At 46.5% G+C, this 19,041-nt stretch overlaps 1 protein-coding gene across 1 annotated transcript in view; it reads left to right on the top strand.

The window, feature by feature from the left end:
* LOC146789239 (serum paraoxonase/arylesterase 2-like) overlaps positions 1 to 19,041 on the top strand; it is a 375,480-nt gene that overhangs the window by 327,340 nt on the left and 29,099 nt on the right. The window lies entirely within an intron of this gene.

The following is a 19,041-nucleotide window of genomic DNA, read 5'->3' as shown; positions in this document are numbered from 1 at the left end:
TTTTTAAAAGGGGACGCGGATCGGGAGCCGGCTTCTGGGAACGGGATACGTCATCACGAGGGTGACGAGTTGCGAGTAGAGCAGCGTCTAAAACGCTAAAAATGTTATTTAATGGCTCGCTAATGGTGGTGACCGGAAGTATGAAAAAGCCCAATTTCGCAAAGGTGATAAAACACAGTGTCGAAGGCAAAACCACATTGAAGGCAATAGTAGAGCCAAAATTAAAAATGAAAATAAATTTTGAACACACGTGATGTGCGCTAAAAGGTACCTAGTGAAGGTGATTAATGAAGAGCATATCTTTTTAAGAAAAAATGCTTGATTGGGAAGTCCTTATCCATATACTAGAAGGTAATGCTTGGAGGACTAATGCTACTGGTGATTACTATATAGCGTATAGATTTATAAGAAATAGTAGACTTATAAAAATGCAATCACATCTTAAAGGTAATGTTTGTAGGGGCAATGATTCAATGCTTATTATAGAGCATACGGTTTCAGAAAAAAACGTAATCACATCTTAAAAGTGATGTTTGATGGAGCAATGCTTCAGTGATTATTATCTGTCAAGAGGATGAAACACAATGGTCAGACATGAGGCACATTGTTGGTCATTTAGCGATTAAGGCTGTTCCAAGGAATGTTATCATTCAAACCATGGATATGGGTGGACATGCGGGACACCCATCTTTATACTTTATCCATTACTTGTTGTTGGATATTGGTGGTTTTGTTATCTAGTTGTTCAATCACTACCCAGCGCATGTCATTCGGGATGTGACACAGTTCCAAAAAATGATTAGTCATCCGGAATATGTTGTGTTTGCAATGGATGTTGCTTCTGTGTTCGCAGATTCTGGTTTTCACTCTCCGACTTGTCATTCCTAAATAACGCAAGTTGCATGGGCAAGTTATGAGGTTACTCAGCTGGGACCCGATGATGAAGCATGACACCAACCAAGTTGGTGTGTGAGGGTTTTCTTAAAAAACCATTGAGGTGCCAGACATTATCGTGTCAGACAGTCATCTGAGGTGGCCGTCTTATTTGGTTTATAATTGACTCTAGGGACAAGGACAGCCGTCCACACGTCCTAGCTCTCTCTGTTGTTTTTGAAGTGGAGATTTTTTCACCATAGGGAATATTTACTGATCTGATGACTTGAAAGTGGTGAAGGAAGGTGTTTTTCCACTTAGTCGGGCGATTTGTGTAAAAGATAAAGTTAGTTTTTGTGTTGCCGTACGTAGCGGTGTGGTAATTGTATTCAATAAGTGTTCCTGGGTGCAGTTTTAAGGTGCTGTGCTTTAGGTTCTTTTTAGCATTACTGGTGAGATTTTCTGGGTACTTTATGGACCATGAGTTGGGTCCGTAACGCACGAGTTTAGAGTTACGGTTGGGGTATGGTGGGAGCATTTTTAATGGCTGAGTGTTCAGGCTCTACATGGATCTTTTTGCGTCTTGTTGTGGTTAATGGTTGGACTAAAATAGTGTGGGAAGAGCCAATTATTGATCAATCTAAGCTGGTTGCTATCATCTTTGTCATCTTTGTCATCTTTGTCCATAGGTTGTCTCCTTTTTCTAATTACATGGAGATATATAAATGGTACAAGAGGATAGGATACCACGAGAGGAAATGACACAGGAAATGACACAGTGCAGGATTATTGCGAACCATGGACAATTACTCAAATCAGAGATCTGATTGAAGAGGAAGTAAGTTCAAAATAATAGACAGAGGTTATTAAACACCAAAACATAAATATTTTGTGAGGAGGCCACGAAGTTTGGCAGCGGAGTCATCCGTTCAAAAAGCCAGTGGCTGCTCAGGAGGAGAGAGAAGATAAGTCTCAAGGAAGGCCTAACAACAATTGGCTTAGTTAGGGAGATTCCCTGCCGGCTCCGATGTCTGGCCAACCTCCTGTACGAGATACATTGGGGACAAGCAGGAATCCGACTGAGCAATATTGGAGAGATTCTCCCATTTGGTGCTCAAGGAGGGGTTGAAAAGAGGCTCCACATTGCAGAAATCAGAGAAGTTTATAGTGCAGATAGGTTTGCCGATAGATAAAGCATGGGTGCCATCTTAGGGTCAGGCGTCGCTCAGGGAAATAACGTCATGCTGAGGGAAACAAATTTGTGCGACAGGTGCTCCTTACATTAAGCGGACATAGTCATACTCGAAGTGATGGACAGGGAGTTGGTCTTTGTACCACAGTTGTTTAAGGGAAGGAGGGGCGCTTCTTGCCTACTTCGGCCGCTATCTTAGGGCCAACTTAGGGTCAGGCAACTGTAATTGACGAAAGCAGCTCCGGTTAGGGGACACTGGTCATGGTGAAGACAGTAATTATGCCTTATTGTCAGAATAAACTGGGAATAGCCTGAGGAGGCGGGCTCTGAGGAGGGCAATATGGTGGTTGTTCCGTACCTTATGTGCTGGTATAATTGAAGTATCTCATAATCGGTCATCATGAGATTGCCACGATGAAGATCCGGAGGCGATTCTGCTCCAGCCAGCGTCCAAACACCAAGCCACGAGACTAACACAAGAAGTCAGCGGCAGTGAGGCTATGCAGCTGCAGGTCACAGCAACTGTTTGTAGGATCAGCCATGGGTCGAAGAAGCCCCTTAACCCTGGAGCTCAGCCCTGCGAAGAGAAGGCGAGAGGCAAACCGGGCTCCCGGAGATCGTCCCCACGGGTCCACCGCCGCACTTCGTTATTGGAGGCAGTTGGCGTGTAGTACGATCCGCAAGGGCCACAAGTTGATCGAGCCAGGAGAGCGAACAAGCTGGCTAGCAAACAAGATGGCAAGTGGCTCGTCGGGTTCCGGGCGACAGTGCAAGCAGGGGCGACCACAGAACCGGGCCGACAAAGGTGGCGGTGATGCCGCGTGTACCGCTAAGATCCCGGGATCACTACAGGCAAGCCCAAAGAGATCAATCCGGGCAGGGAGTGGCGAGTCCGAGTAGGAGAAGGCATATCAGGAGTCGTGGAGTCACGGAGTCACCAAGCTTGTCTTCGTAGGTCAACAAATTTGGGTCCATACGATCCGGTAAGCTGTAGGAGGCAATGTAGGAGCTCGATGAGGGGATATGAACCGATATGGTGATTGTGAGAAGTTGGCCTGGTATATGCTGTCCACTAGTTATAGGGGGCACCTTGCACCAGTCCAAACAACCCCGTATTGATGATAGGTTAAAGACAACCTTTATTGAAAGCTATCCTAGTGGTAGCTATGGAGAGCAGCCTTCAGGCTAAGTCTTGAAGGAATGTAAAGCAGCTTGTTTTACCAGTCTATAATCTCCTGAATGACCAAATGAAAGGGAACCACACCAGGTATATATATATAAAATATATGTATTTATTACTAAACACACCCCTCTAGTCTCTTTATGAGAATAGAAGTAAAAGCACATAAGTTGCACTTCAAATATTACAGTAAAATAGCACAAATACACGTCAGGCCCTAGGGGCGAGCCAAACCATATACTAAAATAGGGGTATAAGAACCACAACTTAACTAGACACATGCCTAGAGCCTCTAGAATCACTGGGACCTCAAGGACCCACCCAAGGTAGTGACACAGGGGACCCACATGTGCAGTGTGAGAACACAGCCGCAAACTCCCGTTAGCTTTTATGGGGAAAGTCGCGGTTAGATTTTTAAAGATTAGGGACACTTAGAGATGAGCTAGGACCAAACCCTTTTGGACTTAGGAAGGTCTAGGGTCAACACCCACGGGAGCACCGGAGTACTCAAGTTACCTCACCCAGGGAAGCCGGATGCATAGGTGTCAAATGGTGTTGGGTCGTGTTGTCGTTTTCAATGGAATCTGGCAGAGAAGTGCTGCTGCCGGGAAGATGCAAAGTGTCCGAAGAGATCCAAGCCTGGATTGAAGATGAGAAGATCCTGAAAGCAGAGGGGACAGAGTCTGGGTCACTAGCCAGTGACTAGGGGCACGATAGACGAATGCCCACCGATGTCGGGTGATTTCAGGTGAAGAAGGTGAAGCCTGACTCTTCAGCCACGAGGACCAGGAGGTGCCGAGAATGACCAGGAGCTGGATTCGAGCTGTCCCACAAAGGATGTCGAGTGCTGCAGCATCAGTGCCCGGATTGGACACAATGAGCCTTGGCAACAGCAACCCACGCAGAATGGAGAAAGATGCTTTGGTGCAGACCAGCAAGGTCTGAGGGACTCACCACGTGGTGGGGAGTCAGGGCACGTCTGGAGCAACCAGGAAAGCCCAAGAAAATCAGAGTTGCCTTCACAGGAACCCACTAGTCGACGGACCAGGGATCGTGAAGGATCCTCAAGCGGAAATGCAAGAAGCAGGCTCACGGAACACTCATGGAGTGTAGGCCCACAATCTTCAATGCAAAAGGTGCTCAGGGCTTGGGCTACACGTAACCCAAATCACGACTTCAAGAGACTTCGAGAAGTCAATGCACTTGCAAATGTGCACGGTGAACAGGAGTTCTGGTTCCACATTACTCAAAAGGGCTGCAGGTCTCAGCTTTGCTGGGGACTCGGGTCGGCCTCCTGAGAAGTCTGAAAATCCTCTTCCTGGGCTGCAGATACTTCGGCGTCCGTCGACAGCTTCGGTGATGCAGACCGGCAATGGCTTCGTTAGTGCCTGCCAAGCAGGGGAGTCACTCCTTGACCGCCAGGGAGATTTCTTCAGTCCTCTAATCTTGAGTAGAGTGTTGAAGTTCCAGGATTCAGTTGCAGAGTTTTGTCCAGGGATATCTAAAGTCCTGTTGCCAGAGGCTCCTTACTTATACCTAAGAAAGCGGTTGAACTAACTCAGGGGACCCACCTATGGGAGGGTAAGGAAAGACGGGTGGCTACACCCATTTCCTTTGTCCAGTTTCGCACTAGAGCAGGGGCTGGTAGCCCCTGCAACCAGTTTGAGCTGGACTATGCACAGGGGCACCAAATGTGCCCCCAGTGCAGACTTCAAAGCACTCTTGGAGTGCTCCCACCCAGTACCAATACACTAAAGCATGTCTGGGAGGTGGTTACACATCCCTGTGACTGGAAACATATTGTCCAGACCTCCCCTGCCAGAGTTTCAGTCAGCAGCAGGAGGCCAGACTTGTGTCTGTGGCTGCAGCATCCATTTTGTGATGCCAGGGCTCTTTTAAGTTGGTATCGGGTATACCGGTGCTGTCATGTCTCTCCCTATAGAAGGGTGGGATCATACTCCCACACCAGTTACTGGTGTGGGGGTATGATTCCAAGGTGTTTGACACCAAACACGACATGTTTCCGTGCAGCCTGTCCAAAGTTAGCATTTACCGTTTGGTTATAATGCACTTAAGAGTATATGGTCAGGCTGCACTACTGACAACCCCGGAGGATAGATTCCGAAGGCTGCAGAGGGGCTCAGCTCATGCCTGGGCACCCTCTCACATATAAACAAGCACCCTGCCTTCATGATTGATAAGGCCTGCCATAGGGGTGACTGATAGGTTTCTATGTGCAGTGATAGATGAGATATAGTGAACCTATATCTCTGTAAGGAGTGCATGTACCACTCTACCCAGGCTGCAGTAGCAGACCTGTGGTGTCATTTTGGACGGCTTCCCAGGGGTGGCATAATACATGCTTCAGCCCCTTGTAGGCCTCTGGGGTACCTATGCCTTTGGTACATAGTATACCATATACTAGGGACTTATAAGGGCACCTCAGAATCCAATGTGTTATGTACCTAGGGTACATGGAATCAATTTAGAGAGGAAACAGCTAGGCTGGGGTCCTGAATAGCAGGGCCCCAGCCAGACTAAGGTCGAAAAACAGTGAAACATCAGCAAAAAGTGGGGGTAACCATAAGAGGCAGATCCTACTCTCCTACAGTGATCCCCAACCCGGGAGCTCCAGAAGAGAACTCCTACTTGGCGGCTATTTGCATATCAGATAAAGATGAAGATACTCTAATATAAAGATACTCTAACAGTGTGGAAACGTAGAGAAACCTTCTGGATTTTTACACTTGACTCAGTCAAGGATGGTTTGAATGAGGAGATAATATGGCAAATCACATGAATCTACAATAGAGGAACCCCTAGTCCAGGCATCTCATTTTTGATATACAATGCCAGCTCCGAGTTCTAGATAGGGAGGTCTCCTGTGTAAGATCAGCCAGCCCATAAACTCCGACCATACCGCCTGACTTTTTAAACACAAACATAGACGCACACTCTGAGGATTCAGAGAGTGACTCCATTTTGAGTTGTCACAAAACAAAGCCAATACTAAATTTTCTTTACATATAAAAAATGATGCTTTGAGTATCTTTTTAAGGCACGATATTGGTAGCAGAATATACCTCAGCAATACACAATACACAAGTAGGTGGTGTGAGTACATCACAGGATCCATCTCAGTCCGTTACAAATATATCATCAAAAACAAATAAATGAATAGGCTGTCTTTAAATCTGGACGAATAAAACAAGAGAATTTATAATTATGGCTGACATCATATGTACTTACTGAGATCGGTAAAGCACATTAATCAGCCTAATAGCAAATATTATTCAAAATGCCCTGAAGCTTAGAGAACCTGCGCAGCACAAAACTAGTACGACACAATGTGTTTTGCATTATCTCACCGCCCCCTCACATTAGCCTGTATATTCGTACCAGGAAGAACGAAAGTAGAAAGGTCTTAGAATAACTCTAATCCATTCCAATATGTCATTCCGCTAAGACCTTAGAGTATCAACCAGGTCTCGATGGCAACACCTGACATAGCACGTGATCGCAACTCGTATGCGGAAGTACAAACAAAACTACACGTTTCTACGTAACCGGTCGGGAGTAATTATGTGAAAGCAGGCATAGCAGATTAGAAGCTGCAGATACGGCATATACATATATAAGGGGCCCCGCTACAGCATAGTCCCTTGCATCGCCGAAGAAGATTGGAGCCATTCAGCACGACATTCATTGCAAGAGAGGCGAGTGACGCTATGCAGGCAACCTTCAGACAAGAATGCTGGAACCACTGAAATATAGTAGTACTGGCATAGAAGGGTCACTATTGGAAGTAGTGCTAGAAGGGAATAATTGCCCAGAGGGAATTAGGACTAGTATCCCAGACGCTATCATGAATATTCTAAGTACATGCAAGTCCCTCTTCGGAGCCACCCTTTATCGTATTTGTGGCACACAAGCAAGCGTATGCATCTAAGGGCATAGATTAGGAATCACATCCAAGTGAGATGGATACATGCGCCCAAGACTTCGTGTTCTCCTAAAAGTCACAATTAGCACAGTTGCTCGTTAGCAATATCTTTATATGACAGATGTGAACGCATAGATACATTCATAAATGGAGGGCGCTCAATATGCACAAGTTTGAGAATAGTAAGCGAGTACCATGTGTGCGGTGCTAGATGCGCGTTGAAACTACATACCTCAAAGAATCTCTGTGACATACTGACAGTTAAGACCCTGACAGCCATGTCTTTCTCTGCAGACAATAGAAGTTATCCAACTACCGGCAACGGTTCCACAATACATAACTTGGACATTGCAGAGATGTAGACGCCAATAAGCTAGCAACAACAGGTAAGGGAAAGTAACGATCAGATTTGTCTCCTTACTTTCAAATACCATTGCTATAAGACATTTACATTACCCTAAATATACTCAATATTTTTCCACACATCATTTTAGGACTACTAGAGACTCGTTGGAGAGAAACAGGACTTGAAATATACTCCCCACAGAGAACCTACAAAGAACTATTTCCTATAAAGAAAACTGGACATATATAGAGTGCCTTATCCATGGTAATAACAATATGTTAAGGTTTAGACCCAAGATATGGTCTTCATTAGGAGAGTTAGTGTTATCAATCTAAGACTTTTCTCATTCTATCATATAATGCATTCCCCAGATATACCTAAGCCTGAGATCCATGGAACAAGCAGATTGTCAGGAGACATAGACCATTAGGAAGCTCTTCCTGTGCATGTATTTCTTCCATGTTGAGCATCGTTCCAAGAAACAGTAAGTTGCATCTTTTCTCTTGCATTGTGTCTAGATGGATAAGTAGATGGAGAAAGCAAACAATATGGATAAAAACGGTGGACATCAAGACCCAATAGTGGGCTGTCACACCAATGTCTCCACTGTCTGATCTACTTAACATTTCTATATTAATAAATATTTTTAACAATTCCTCCTTTTCATTTATTTGTTAGTTGTGGTGTTCAATGTATGTTACACTTTCTTTTCCAAAGTATAATGGTAGCACTAATAATGAGTGACTCTTCTTTAGAGCCTAAACTCCACACTCTTCTTATATATGTACCATGTCAATCCAACAAATCACCTCATTGGTTGCTTTGTGGAGCACAGGTTTTTGATGTCTACTTCCCTAGTTACACCCCCCAATATAAATGAGAACATGATCATTGATATGATGCGTAGGACTTTTTTCAATTTAAGATATGTTACTCATTACAAGGTTAAAGAGAGGGGCATTCACTTTGTTTTTGAATATTTTAAGAAGGAGCAATGTTAATAAAACTCCTTGGGGCATTTGTTACATATAAACTATGTTAGATTGATAAATAATGCAGATATAAATTTATGTCTAAATTCCTGCTTCTAATTCTCCCACAACTCCTGTTTTTAGATTCCCCAATCCTTCGTCCATATTATAAATAAACATAAGTAAATGGTCCTGATGAAGATGGAGACCAATAATACTGTCTATTGAAACGTACGTCGGACAGAAAGTATGACACCCCAGACATCAGCACAGCAGCCGAGGGTGGATGTTGTCACCCCGCTTGTTACCAATTGTGCATGGAGTGTTGGTCTGGGGCGTGGAATGCAAGTGTATAGTATGCTAGTGATATGAGTGCGTGTTTTATGAATGAGTGTAGGAGACTGTTTCATTTTTCCTTTTATTCCAATTTTTACTATGTACATTTCACCGGTAACAGTTTTTGTAATTTAGAACGTCAAAAAGATAAGAAATGGTGTAATGTCAATTTTTGAATTTTGAGATAAAGAAATTCAAGGTTGTATTGTCAACTTCTAAATTTTGATAAAAATGAAAAAAGAAAAAAACAATGAAATATGAAATAATAGCAGACTTGAGTTGTTGTGTGGAGATCAATATTATTGGAGCCCCATGTTTGAGCACTTTATAAGCCAATGTTGAAAAAATATAGGTCGTGTGAGAGGTTGCTTTTGCAAATATAGTCTGTTCAAGGAATTCTTCAAAGAAAACTGTTTAGATAATTTGTGACTGAAGGATTAAGCCTCTGCAGTGTCAGATGAGATTCTTCCTTCATCTGACTGGACTTTATCTGTCTATATCATCAATCTTTACTGCTATTCTTATTCAATTTAACCATAAGACATTCAGGGGCCGATTCTGATCTGGGTCAGAAAGCTCTCCGACCGTGCCGGATCCGGAGTGTTTTCTGACTGAGCCGGACTCCTGCAGTCCGACCGAGCGAGTATGATGCGGCCACATGCTGCCGGACTTGGTTCGGTCGGACTCCCATAGAAATCAATGGGAGCCGGTCGTACGACGCGTTCATGGGCTCCCATTGACTGAATGGGTACGTCTCGCACAAGGGCGTCCCATACAGTGGGTACGCGTCGGTGCCATCCGTACCGTACATGCCTGTTTTGGGAGACCCTTGGGTTTCCCCCTGTGTCCGAGTCGTAAGGCTGCAGGTGACGGGGGGTCTGACGCAGATCCCCAAAGGCAGTTTCCCCGACGTTTTGCGAGCCGGAAACTTCGGCTCGATACGACTGTCCGACGCGTGCACCGCACTGTCTCGGTCGGAATTCGCTTCCATTGCACGGCATGGTTCGCTCTCGGATGAGGCGTATGGAGCGGTTCGGACCCGGAAATGAGTCGGTCGGCGAATTTCGCTTTGGTCGCATCGTACTTGATCGCTCGTACAGCTGTACGAGTCGGCCGGTAAACACGCATACGGCTCGTACCTTTTAAGGCCGGATTGCGTTCGGAGCCCTTCCGAGCGAGATCGGAATCGGGCCCTCAGTGTGTTAAAAAAGGAGGGCTCACACTCCCGAACTTCGTAGCGTACTATAGAGCTGCACAACTCCGGGTGATTTATAAATGGTCCTTGAGAGAGTCGGAGAAGCACTGGCTCCAAATGGACAGGGCGGTTACAGGTAGAACAATATGCAAGCTTATTTGGAAAGCTAGAGCCTCTAGACCCTGAAATGTGTATTTAAGCACTCCTATGAGAACCACCTTAAAAGTATGGGATGTGGTACCCGGCAGAACAATCTTACAACCTTCCCCTCCCTGTATCTCCCCATTCATTTTAATAAGGCATTTCTGCTATCTCTCACACAGGATACCCTTTGATTTATGGAGGGAGGGAGAAAGGATGTCTCACTATTTCAGACTAGTTCCATGGGTGGGATATACTTTCATTTGCCAACTGTTGCAGGAATTATTTTCTCCGTAACACATAGAGATTTCACCAATTGGTCCATTGGGTAAAGCAGACTGAATAAAGACAAGCAGCTACTAGGGATCTACTCCCGATATAGCAATTTGTGCGACAGGGTGGGGGATCTAAAGAGACCATATAATTTCTCTGTTTGCATTGACCACCACTCTTAGCCATAGATATAGTACCTTTTGGGAAAAGGTTTTGGGCGACTGAATCTCTACAAAACAATGAACCACACTATCTAGAGACATACCTAAGCACAACAGATTGTTAGGTCTACGAGACACCTACTATAAACTTCTCTATGGCTGGTATCTCCATCCAGCAAAGCTCCACAAGTTCTACCCAGCTACCTCGGATCGCTGTTGGAGGGAGTGTGGACTCTTAAGGGACTCCAGGCATATTTGGTGGAACTGTCCTTCTATCAGATCATATTGGAATGAGATCCTGGCCCAGATGAAGGCTATCCTGTGATGTGAAAAGCATTTGTAAAGCGCGGCGTACACTATACAGTTTCTTGGCGCTGAGGTAAAAAACGGAAAGCAACTGCCTGAGGGATGAGAGGGAGGCGAGAGTGAAGGCAGAAGTGAGGAAGAAAAGGAGGGGGGGAGCAAGGAAAAGAAGGAAATTTGGTTTAGTTGTACGCCGAGCGGAATAGGTGAGTCTTGAGGAGGGATCTGAAGTGAGAGTAAGGCGAAGCGGATCTAATGTCCAGGGGGAGAGTGTTCCAGAAAGATGGGGCTAGGAACGAGAATCTTAAGCCGCCCCATTTCTTGCGCTTGACTCTAGGGACTTTGAGAAGAGCCAGATGAGCCGAGCGCAGATTGAGGGAGGGGACATAAGGGTAAATAAGAGAGGAAATGAATGAGGGGCCAAGGCTGACCAAAGATTTAAAGACGGGGCAGCCTAACTTGAATTTGCAGCGTTCAGAAACAGGGAGCCAGTGCAGGGATTTTAGTAGAGGGCGGGTGTGGTGGTGCCTCGGTTGATGGAAGATGAGGCGAGCCGCCTGGTTCTGAACAAGCTGCAAGCGTTTAAGCTGGTAGTCAGGGATGCCTACGTACAAGGAGTTGGCGTAATCAATTCTGGAGATTACTAAAGCCAAAAGGGCCAAGGTAAGGGCTTCGGTGGTGAGGAAGCGCGCGATTTTCCTGATTTTGCGGAGTTGGAAAAAGCAAGAGGAGACAGTGGCATTTATCTGGGGTTTCATCGAAAGGTCTTTGCTGATGATAACCCCCAGACTTTTTGCCGAATCAGTAGGGCGGGGAGGGCGGCCCAGACTGACGGGCCAGAAGTTGGAGTTCCAGGGGTTGGAAGGGCCTCCGACAAGAACCAATTCGGTCTTGTCGGGGTTGAGTTTCAAGTGATTTGCCCCCATCCAATTGCTGATGTGGCAGAGGGTGGCTTGAAAATCGGAGACTGACTGGTCTGAGGAGTCGATGTTAAAGACTAACTGGATGTCGTCCACTTAATTAAATGCGGAGACATTTTTATCTCGGAGAGAACTGATCAGAGGGGTGAGGTATAGGTTAAAAAGGAGTGGGGACAGAGAGGATCCCTGAGGCACGCCGCAGGTCAGCCCAACCCTGTCCGCGGAGAACTGGGATAGCCGGACCGCTTGTTGGTGGCTGGTGAGAAACGAGCGGACCCAGTCAAGGGCGGTACCCCCTATCCTAGCCTGCCTGACACGGTCGACCAAGATGACATGGCTGACCGTGTCAAAGGCGGCCGAGAGGTCCAGAAGTACCAGGGCCTGGCTGGTGTTAGAGTCAGCTCCCCTGCGCAGTTCTTCCATGACAGAAAGTATGACCATCTCAGTAGAGTGGGCGGGCCTGAAGCCGGCCTGTTGGGAGTCAAGAAAGTGGGACTGCTCAACAAACGAGCTCAGGATGTTGGTAACATGGGTCTCAAGCACCTTACCGAGGTAAGGGAGGAGGGAGATGGGGCGGAAGTTGCTCATAATCGTGGGATCAGCTGTCGTTTTTTTAGGATGGGTACTACCTCAGCTGACTTGAAGATACTAGGGACTAGGCCGGAGGTGAGGGAGTTGTTCAGCAGTGCCAAGGGGGGGGCGGGGCAAGCAGTAAAGGCCTTGCATAAGATCTTGGGGGGGCAGCAATCAGTGGGAGATCCTGAGGTGACTTTGCTGAGGAGGGTGGGGAAGTCCGCCTCCGTAATAAGGGGAATCTGAGTGAGAGACTGGGGGTAAAAAGAATCAGCGTGGGGGTTGGCTGGGGGCACAGAAGGGTCCAATAGGGGCAGCACCGAGATGCTGTTTTTGATTTTTGCGATCTTCTCGATAAAGAAGTGGTTGAGAGAGTCGCAGAGCTTCTGGGAAGGGAGGGGTTTGATGGAAACTCTGTCGGGGTAGGATAGCTCCTCCACAATCGAGAAGATGCTTTTAGTTTTGTTGGCTGACTCCATAATTTTATTGGAGAAGTACGTGGTTTTGGCTAACGCAATAGAGGATTTATACCCTTTGAGTAGGGATAGGAACTCTACCCTGACTTCGGAGGCGTAGTTATGCGCCACCGGCGTTCGGCTTTTCTGAGACCGAGTTTTAAAACTTTAAGGTTCTCGGAGAACCATTTCTGAGCGTCATGAAGGCGTCTGACTTTGATCCGTTTGAGGGGGGCGACCGCGTCGCTGGCGGACTCAAGCCAATGGCTTAAGTTAGAAGCATGTATATCTAATGAGTCGGATTCCAGGGGGATGAAGGTACTAAGTAGGTTGATAAATTGGCTGATGTCAGCTTTATTCCAGTTTCGGGCGGAGAGGTTAGTTTCGAGGGGCCTGCTAGGACAAGTGGGAGTTTTGAGGGAGAAGGAAATAAGGAAATGGTCGGACCAAGCACACGGCAGTATGAGGGGGGCCGAGATCACTAAATTGGAGGTCCAGACCTGGTCCAGTAGGTGGCCTTTGGTATGCATGGCGGTGTTAATATGTTGGCAGCAGTTCAAGCTGCACAGCAGGTCGGAGAAGGCCACCGAACAAGCGCTTTCCTTCTCATCCTGGGGCCAGTAGTTAAAGTCTCCGAGGACTAAGATTTTAGAGTTGTTAATGACTACCTGGGAAAAAAGATCTCCAAACATAGACGGAAAGTCAGGCATGGACTGAGGGGGGCGGTAGACTAAGACACAAATAAGGGGTGATGCTGGGGATTCCAGTCTGAGTGCAAGGCAGTCAACCTGAGGGATACACGATACGGTGAGGGTGGAAAATCTGATAGAGAGCTTGATGATGGCTGCCACACCCCCTCCGGATTTGCCGGAAGTCCTATTGGATTGAAGAATGTAGTAACCAGGTGGAATGGCAGCCAAGATGTCAGGGGAAGATCCGTCGTGCAGCCAGGTTTCGGTTAGAAACAGTATGTCAGGATTATCGGTGTCTAGGAAGTGAAAGATTTCCGTCTGATGTTTTACGAGTGAACGGGTGTTAAGGTAACACACTTTAAGCTCGAGGCTGGGGAGTGAGATCGGGGGGGGGGGGGGGGTGAGAGATGGATTGAAGAGGAGTAGAGTCTATGCAGGCGTCAAGCTCAGGGAAGATGTTTCGGGTGTCACCCAGACCCAGATGGTTGAGCTGTGACCGTGCAGTTGGGGCTAGAGGCCAGGAGGCGTGCAGGTCGAGTAGGTCAGCAGGGGAGTATTGGGTGATGCGGGCAGAGTGACATGCCCCGTGCCCCGTTCGGTCGCGGACGGGCGCAGACGGGCTTGCCTTAGGCGCGCGCTTGTCTGCTGCGCGTCCGATGGGTGCACATGGTTTTATAGGCGGGTGAAGGCGGGTGGGGATGTTGGGGGGGCATGGCCAGCGATAGTGGGCGTGTCCTGGGGAGTTCCAGGAAATGGCGGCAAGACCAGGTTTCTAACCCGCGGCAGCGATAAATCCGCTTCCTGTTCTATAGGCCTTGCCTCAGACGCCTAAGTTTGTCCTGCTGGGACTTCAGAACCCCTCACTAAAACACCAAATGATGGGGGACAGATCCATAATGTGGTTGTGTTTGGGGGCAGCCAAGATAGCATTAGCAGCGGCATGGAAAAAACCATTGACCCCTTCCATGCCACAATGGCATGTTTGTTTGTGTCAAAGCGATAAAGGGATAAGCACTTGTGCCCTTTATTTATTCCAGATCTAATCCTTTAAACTGATTTGTTTGCACTCTTACTCCATGCAGAGTCGATCCTGGCTGATGCAGCATTAACCCCAACCTACAACTTATAACTGCGTACTCTCACTTGATGTGTTAAGGCTCTGCATGTGCAGATTCTACCTTTTTTATTTCAGATTACTTTACTGTTAGTTATCTTTGTAATACGGCTCAGTTCCAGTGAACACAGCTAGATGTAGCTCAAGGGACAGAATCTCTATGGAATTATATGAGAACCATGTTGTGGGATACTGTTCAATCCAATCGCATGATTTTGTTATATGGTTCACGTGGCGCTACGTTTCTTTTTTGTATGTGTGCTGATAAAATCAAATACATACAATTTGAGAAACAGAGACACTTAATGAATAAATAGAGAAATACATGTTCTCAGCAGTAAACAGTCCATGGCAGTTGACCCTCAAAACAGTGTTCTTTTATACTTGAGTATACTCCTTTGAAGAAGAAGATTTTTATTAGCAGATGTTACATTTCTGTCTTTCAATTTCTTTGTTTTGTTTTTTTAATATGGAGGAATCTTGCCATTAACTGAGTCATGCACCAGAGTAAAGTTTTAAAGTGAATTATTGAAGCTGCCAGAAGCCAGAATGACCTAGGTAAGGTAGGAGCTATATATTCTTACTTGGGTACGCTGACGACCACCACATCAGCGGAATTCTGCAGTTTTCTTAATTTTCTTACAAACATACAAATGAGGAAAGCATTTCGATAATCCATTTTCATGCCAATAATGTCTCTGTCTTCCTTTTCTAATAGAAAGCAACATCACTGTAATAATGTAAGACAGTAGTTGAAAGAAGAGATATAGTTATTAACTTGATTTTTCATGGAGAAGCATAAATCTTGAATAACTTCCAAAATTCTTACTTTTTGGTAGTTTCATTCTCTGATCAGCTCAGGTTTAAGGTAGTACAGGCACATCAATACTTTTTTAGCCAGTGTTTAGACCCTTAGACAGAATCACAGTTTGACTTTCATTAAATCAAAGCCAATTCTGATTCATCAGAGATAGTATTTTGGCACTGCCCTCTCATCTGTGCGTGTGTGTGTGTGTGTGTCTCCCCTAACTAGGGTCCTACAGGAGAGGAAATAGCAATTGGATACCTAGAACATATCACTACATTTTGACATCCTGTGGATCTCTGCTATAGAAATAGAAGAGTTACAGCGTTCACATTCACCGAGAGGAGAAGAGGGGGAGCTTGTGCAAGCCTCTATAAAGAGCGTGAGGGAAAGGAGCAAAGTGTCGTGGAATAGGCTAAGGCAGGGTGAGCGGCTCAAGTGGACTTCTGCTCTGGCCTGGTCTAAATGCCTGTGCCGCTGCTCCATTGGAGAAGCACAAGAAGAGGAGAGCAAAGAGCGAAGCGGGCCGAGGAGGGCTGAGAGACTCAAGCGGCTCGGCTCCGGCCTGCTGCACCTGCTGGTGTCTGCCTGCCCGTGTCCCATGTCTCAAGGCCGCACCCCAGGTGCCGTGTCACAGGTGCGCATAAAACAAACTGTGATTCACTGCAAATTATGGGCAGGGTTGGGCTTTGTTGCAACACCCATCCCTCCTGCTCTCTGGTGACTCTACTTCCAGCACTCTCAGGTCCCAACAATGACCCCAACCAGCTTCATCCTGCCTCATCTCAAGTCGGGGACAGCGAGCAAAAGGGAAAAACAGAAGGCACCATACGCGATGCAGCGGTAAGAGCTAAAGGGGGCTGGGAATGAGAGCTGGAGTCACAGGCCTCGGCCCTGTGCCTAGCTGAGCCCCAACCGCGGGGAAGCAGCCAACCTATCAATAGGATAAGTGGAATAGGGAAGACCAAGTGTCAGTCAATGTCCGGAACTATGTCTGGAACACAGTCAGGGACTGGGGCAAGGACTGATGACTGGATAGAAAACGCAAGCAGAAAGGGGAGCACAGTACTGCCCAGGATCACACAGGATGTCAGAGAGGAAAAAAGGGATCCAAAGGGGAAGCCTCCAAAAGGAACAAGGTAGCTAGAACTCGGAAAGGATAGGCACTCAGGAGGGGATTTAGCATTTAGAATAACTACACCAAGGACAGATGTGCAAGGCATATATATAAAACAACATTAAAAATTAAGGGAATGTGGGGTAAAGCACTCGGGAGCTCCACACGGTAAGATTGAAGCTCAATAAGTTCCTCACCCACAATTGCTGTTAAAGACACTGACTGCAAATACCCACATATAGGCTATGCATGCATAGTCAGGGTCTGTGGAGCTGATACCTATGGTGATGTTAGAAATGTAACTCAAAGACAATACTCACAGTGGACAAGAAACACCACCTAGGTTTGTCAGCTGTGCCCATGGATCCTGGCAATCAAACAGGAACAGGCAAGTCAGTAACAGCAAGGGGGTGGAACTAAATACCAGCACAATAGACAAGGAGCTAGCAAGGAGGGGTGCTTATCAGGAAAGGAAGGAAATCAAAGGGCACACTTGGCAGAAGGCAAGTACCAAACGTATAAGGTAATAGAAGAAAGGTAGCAGGAATAGAAAGACAGTGAACTATATACTGGAACCAAGGAAATTGGAAGAAAAGCAGGGGCTTGAAAAGGATGTACAGAAGGGGAGGCTACAGGGGTATACTAGAATAGTGCTGGTTCAGGAATCAAGAAAACAAAGTAGCACTGGAGGCAGTGCTAGTTTAGGAACAAGGGAAAATTCAGCATCTCAGGAACAAAGAACGCTAAGGCTCAGGAGTCAAGGTAGCACTGCATGCAGTGCTAATTCAGGAACAAAGAAAACTGCTGCCGCTCAGGAATAAGGAATGCTAAGGCTCAGGAGGCAAGGTAGCACTGTAGGCAGTGCTAGTTCAGGAAAATTGGAAACTGCTGCAGCTCATGAACAAGGAATGCTAAGGCTTAGGAGGCAAGGTAGCACTGCAGGCAGTGCTAATTCAGGAACAAGGAAATAGCAGAAGCTCAGGAACAAGAATAACTAAAGCTCAGGAAACACTGGAAACAAGGATATTAAAACCTCAGGAAACAAGGGTTGGTCTCACTGGAGCACAGCTACAATGACCAACCCTGGACTGAAGGGAGCTGGGGCTTAAAAGAGCTCACAGTAATCATATGCATCAGGTGTGAGCAGGCTAGCAGCAGCTAGCCACAGGCGAACTGGATTCCTCCACCCATCCTTGGCCTGCAGGGGTGGAGACGGAGCAGAGAGCAGGGAATGCTAGGTAACGGAGTGTCAAACAGGAGCAGGCTGGCTTCAAGCATGAGCAGGCTGGCTTTCACAAAACCCGTCATGGATTGGGAATGGATGGCAATTTCCAAATAGTGTCCAAATGTCTGGAAGTCAGTATATGTATAAAGAGGAGAGTCTGGAAGCTTGTTAGAACACTGGAGAGTCCCACAGTTCAGCCCCCTGGTGGTAGACACAAGAATGTAGGGAGCTAGTTGTGACACCAAGACTGACAAGGAGCACATGTTGACCTGTTTTTAGATGCAACCATGAAAATAGGCCATGAAAACCTCAACTTAAACCTTTTGGGGTGCCTGGCCACCGACTTAAAGGAGTATGATGGTCTTTCAGTAAAGCATGCAAGAAGGGAGGAATCAGGGCCGATTAAATCTTTAACAAGCTGTAAGATTCAAACAGCCGCATTAAAACAACAATTAAACAAAGCTCCAAAAAACCTCAGCCAAGGAGGGAGAACAAGTGGCTGCGAACCCAGGTTGCCACGATCAGGCTAGAATCCAGGAAAGTGCTTTATGCTCAACAAAAGGAAGGAGGATGCCAGAAGGTGGACAGAACCACACAAGATAATAAAATCTAAAGATCAAAGGAAATTCTGGCAATGGATTAACAAAAGCTCAACTCTAAAACCTCAGGCGACTGGAGTCAATATTGCCCCCGCTGACTGGGGATCTTACGTTAAAAGCCTATACATAGATGAAGCAGTTGGGAAAAGTGAGCTAGAGGTACTTTGCCAGAATATTTATTGACCAACATCATCATCATGCCCAGCCCACGCTGACACAACATTAATAAGCCCAGACCAAGTGACGACAGCGATTAAGGAAATACGCCCAAGTGGTGCCCCTGTACCAAGTGACATTCTGGCTGTAGTATGCAAATGGGCCCCAACTCGATGGGCCTTAGTAATGGCCCTCTTATTCCAGAAAAACTTATTGGGGGCAACTATCCCGGAGTCATGGAGGGGCTCATTACTGGTCCCCGTACAGAAGAGAGGCTCCTGATCATACCCAGGGAATTATCGCCGGATAGCGCTCCTAGACACAGAAGGGAAGTGCTTTGCCAGCATCTTAAACAGGGGGCTACAAACCTGGGCAGAGGAAAACAAGCTGATCACACTGAGCCAAACAGGGTTTCAAAAGGAATGCCATATCGAAGACAACCTCACCTGTACTACCTTTCTGAGCGAAATA

The sequence above is a fragment of the Triturus cristatus genome, chromosome 10 (assembly GCF_964204655.1).
Source record: "Triturus cristatus chromosome 10, aTriCri1.1, whole genome shotgun sequence".
Classification (NCBI taxonomy): domain Eukaryota; kingdom Metazoa; phylum Chordata; class Amphibia; order Caudata; family Salamandridae; genus Triturus; species Triturus cristatus.
Note: the sequence above shows the minus strand (reverse complement) of the source record. Positions and strands in the feature narration are given on the sequence as shown.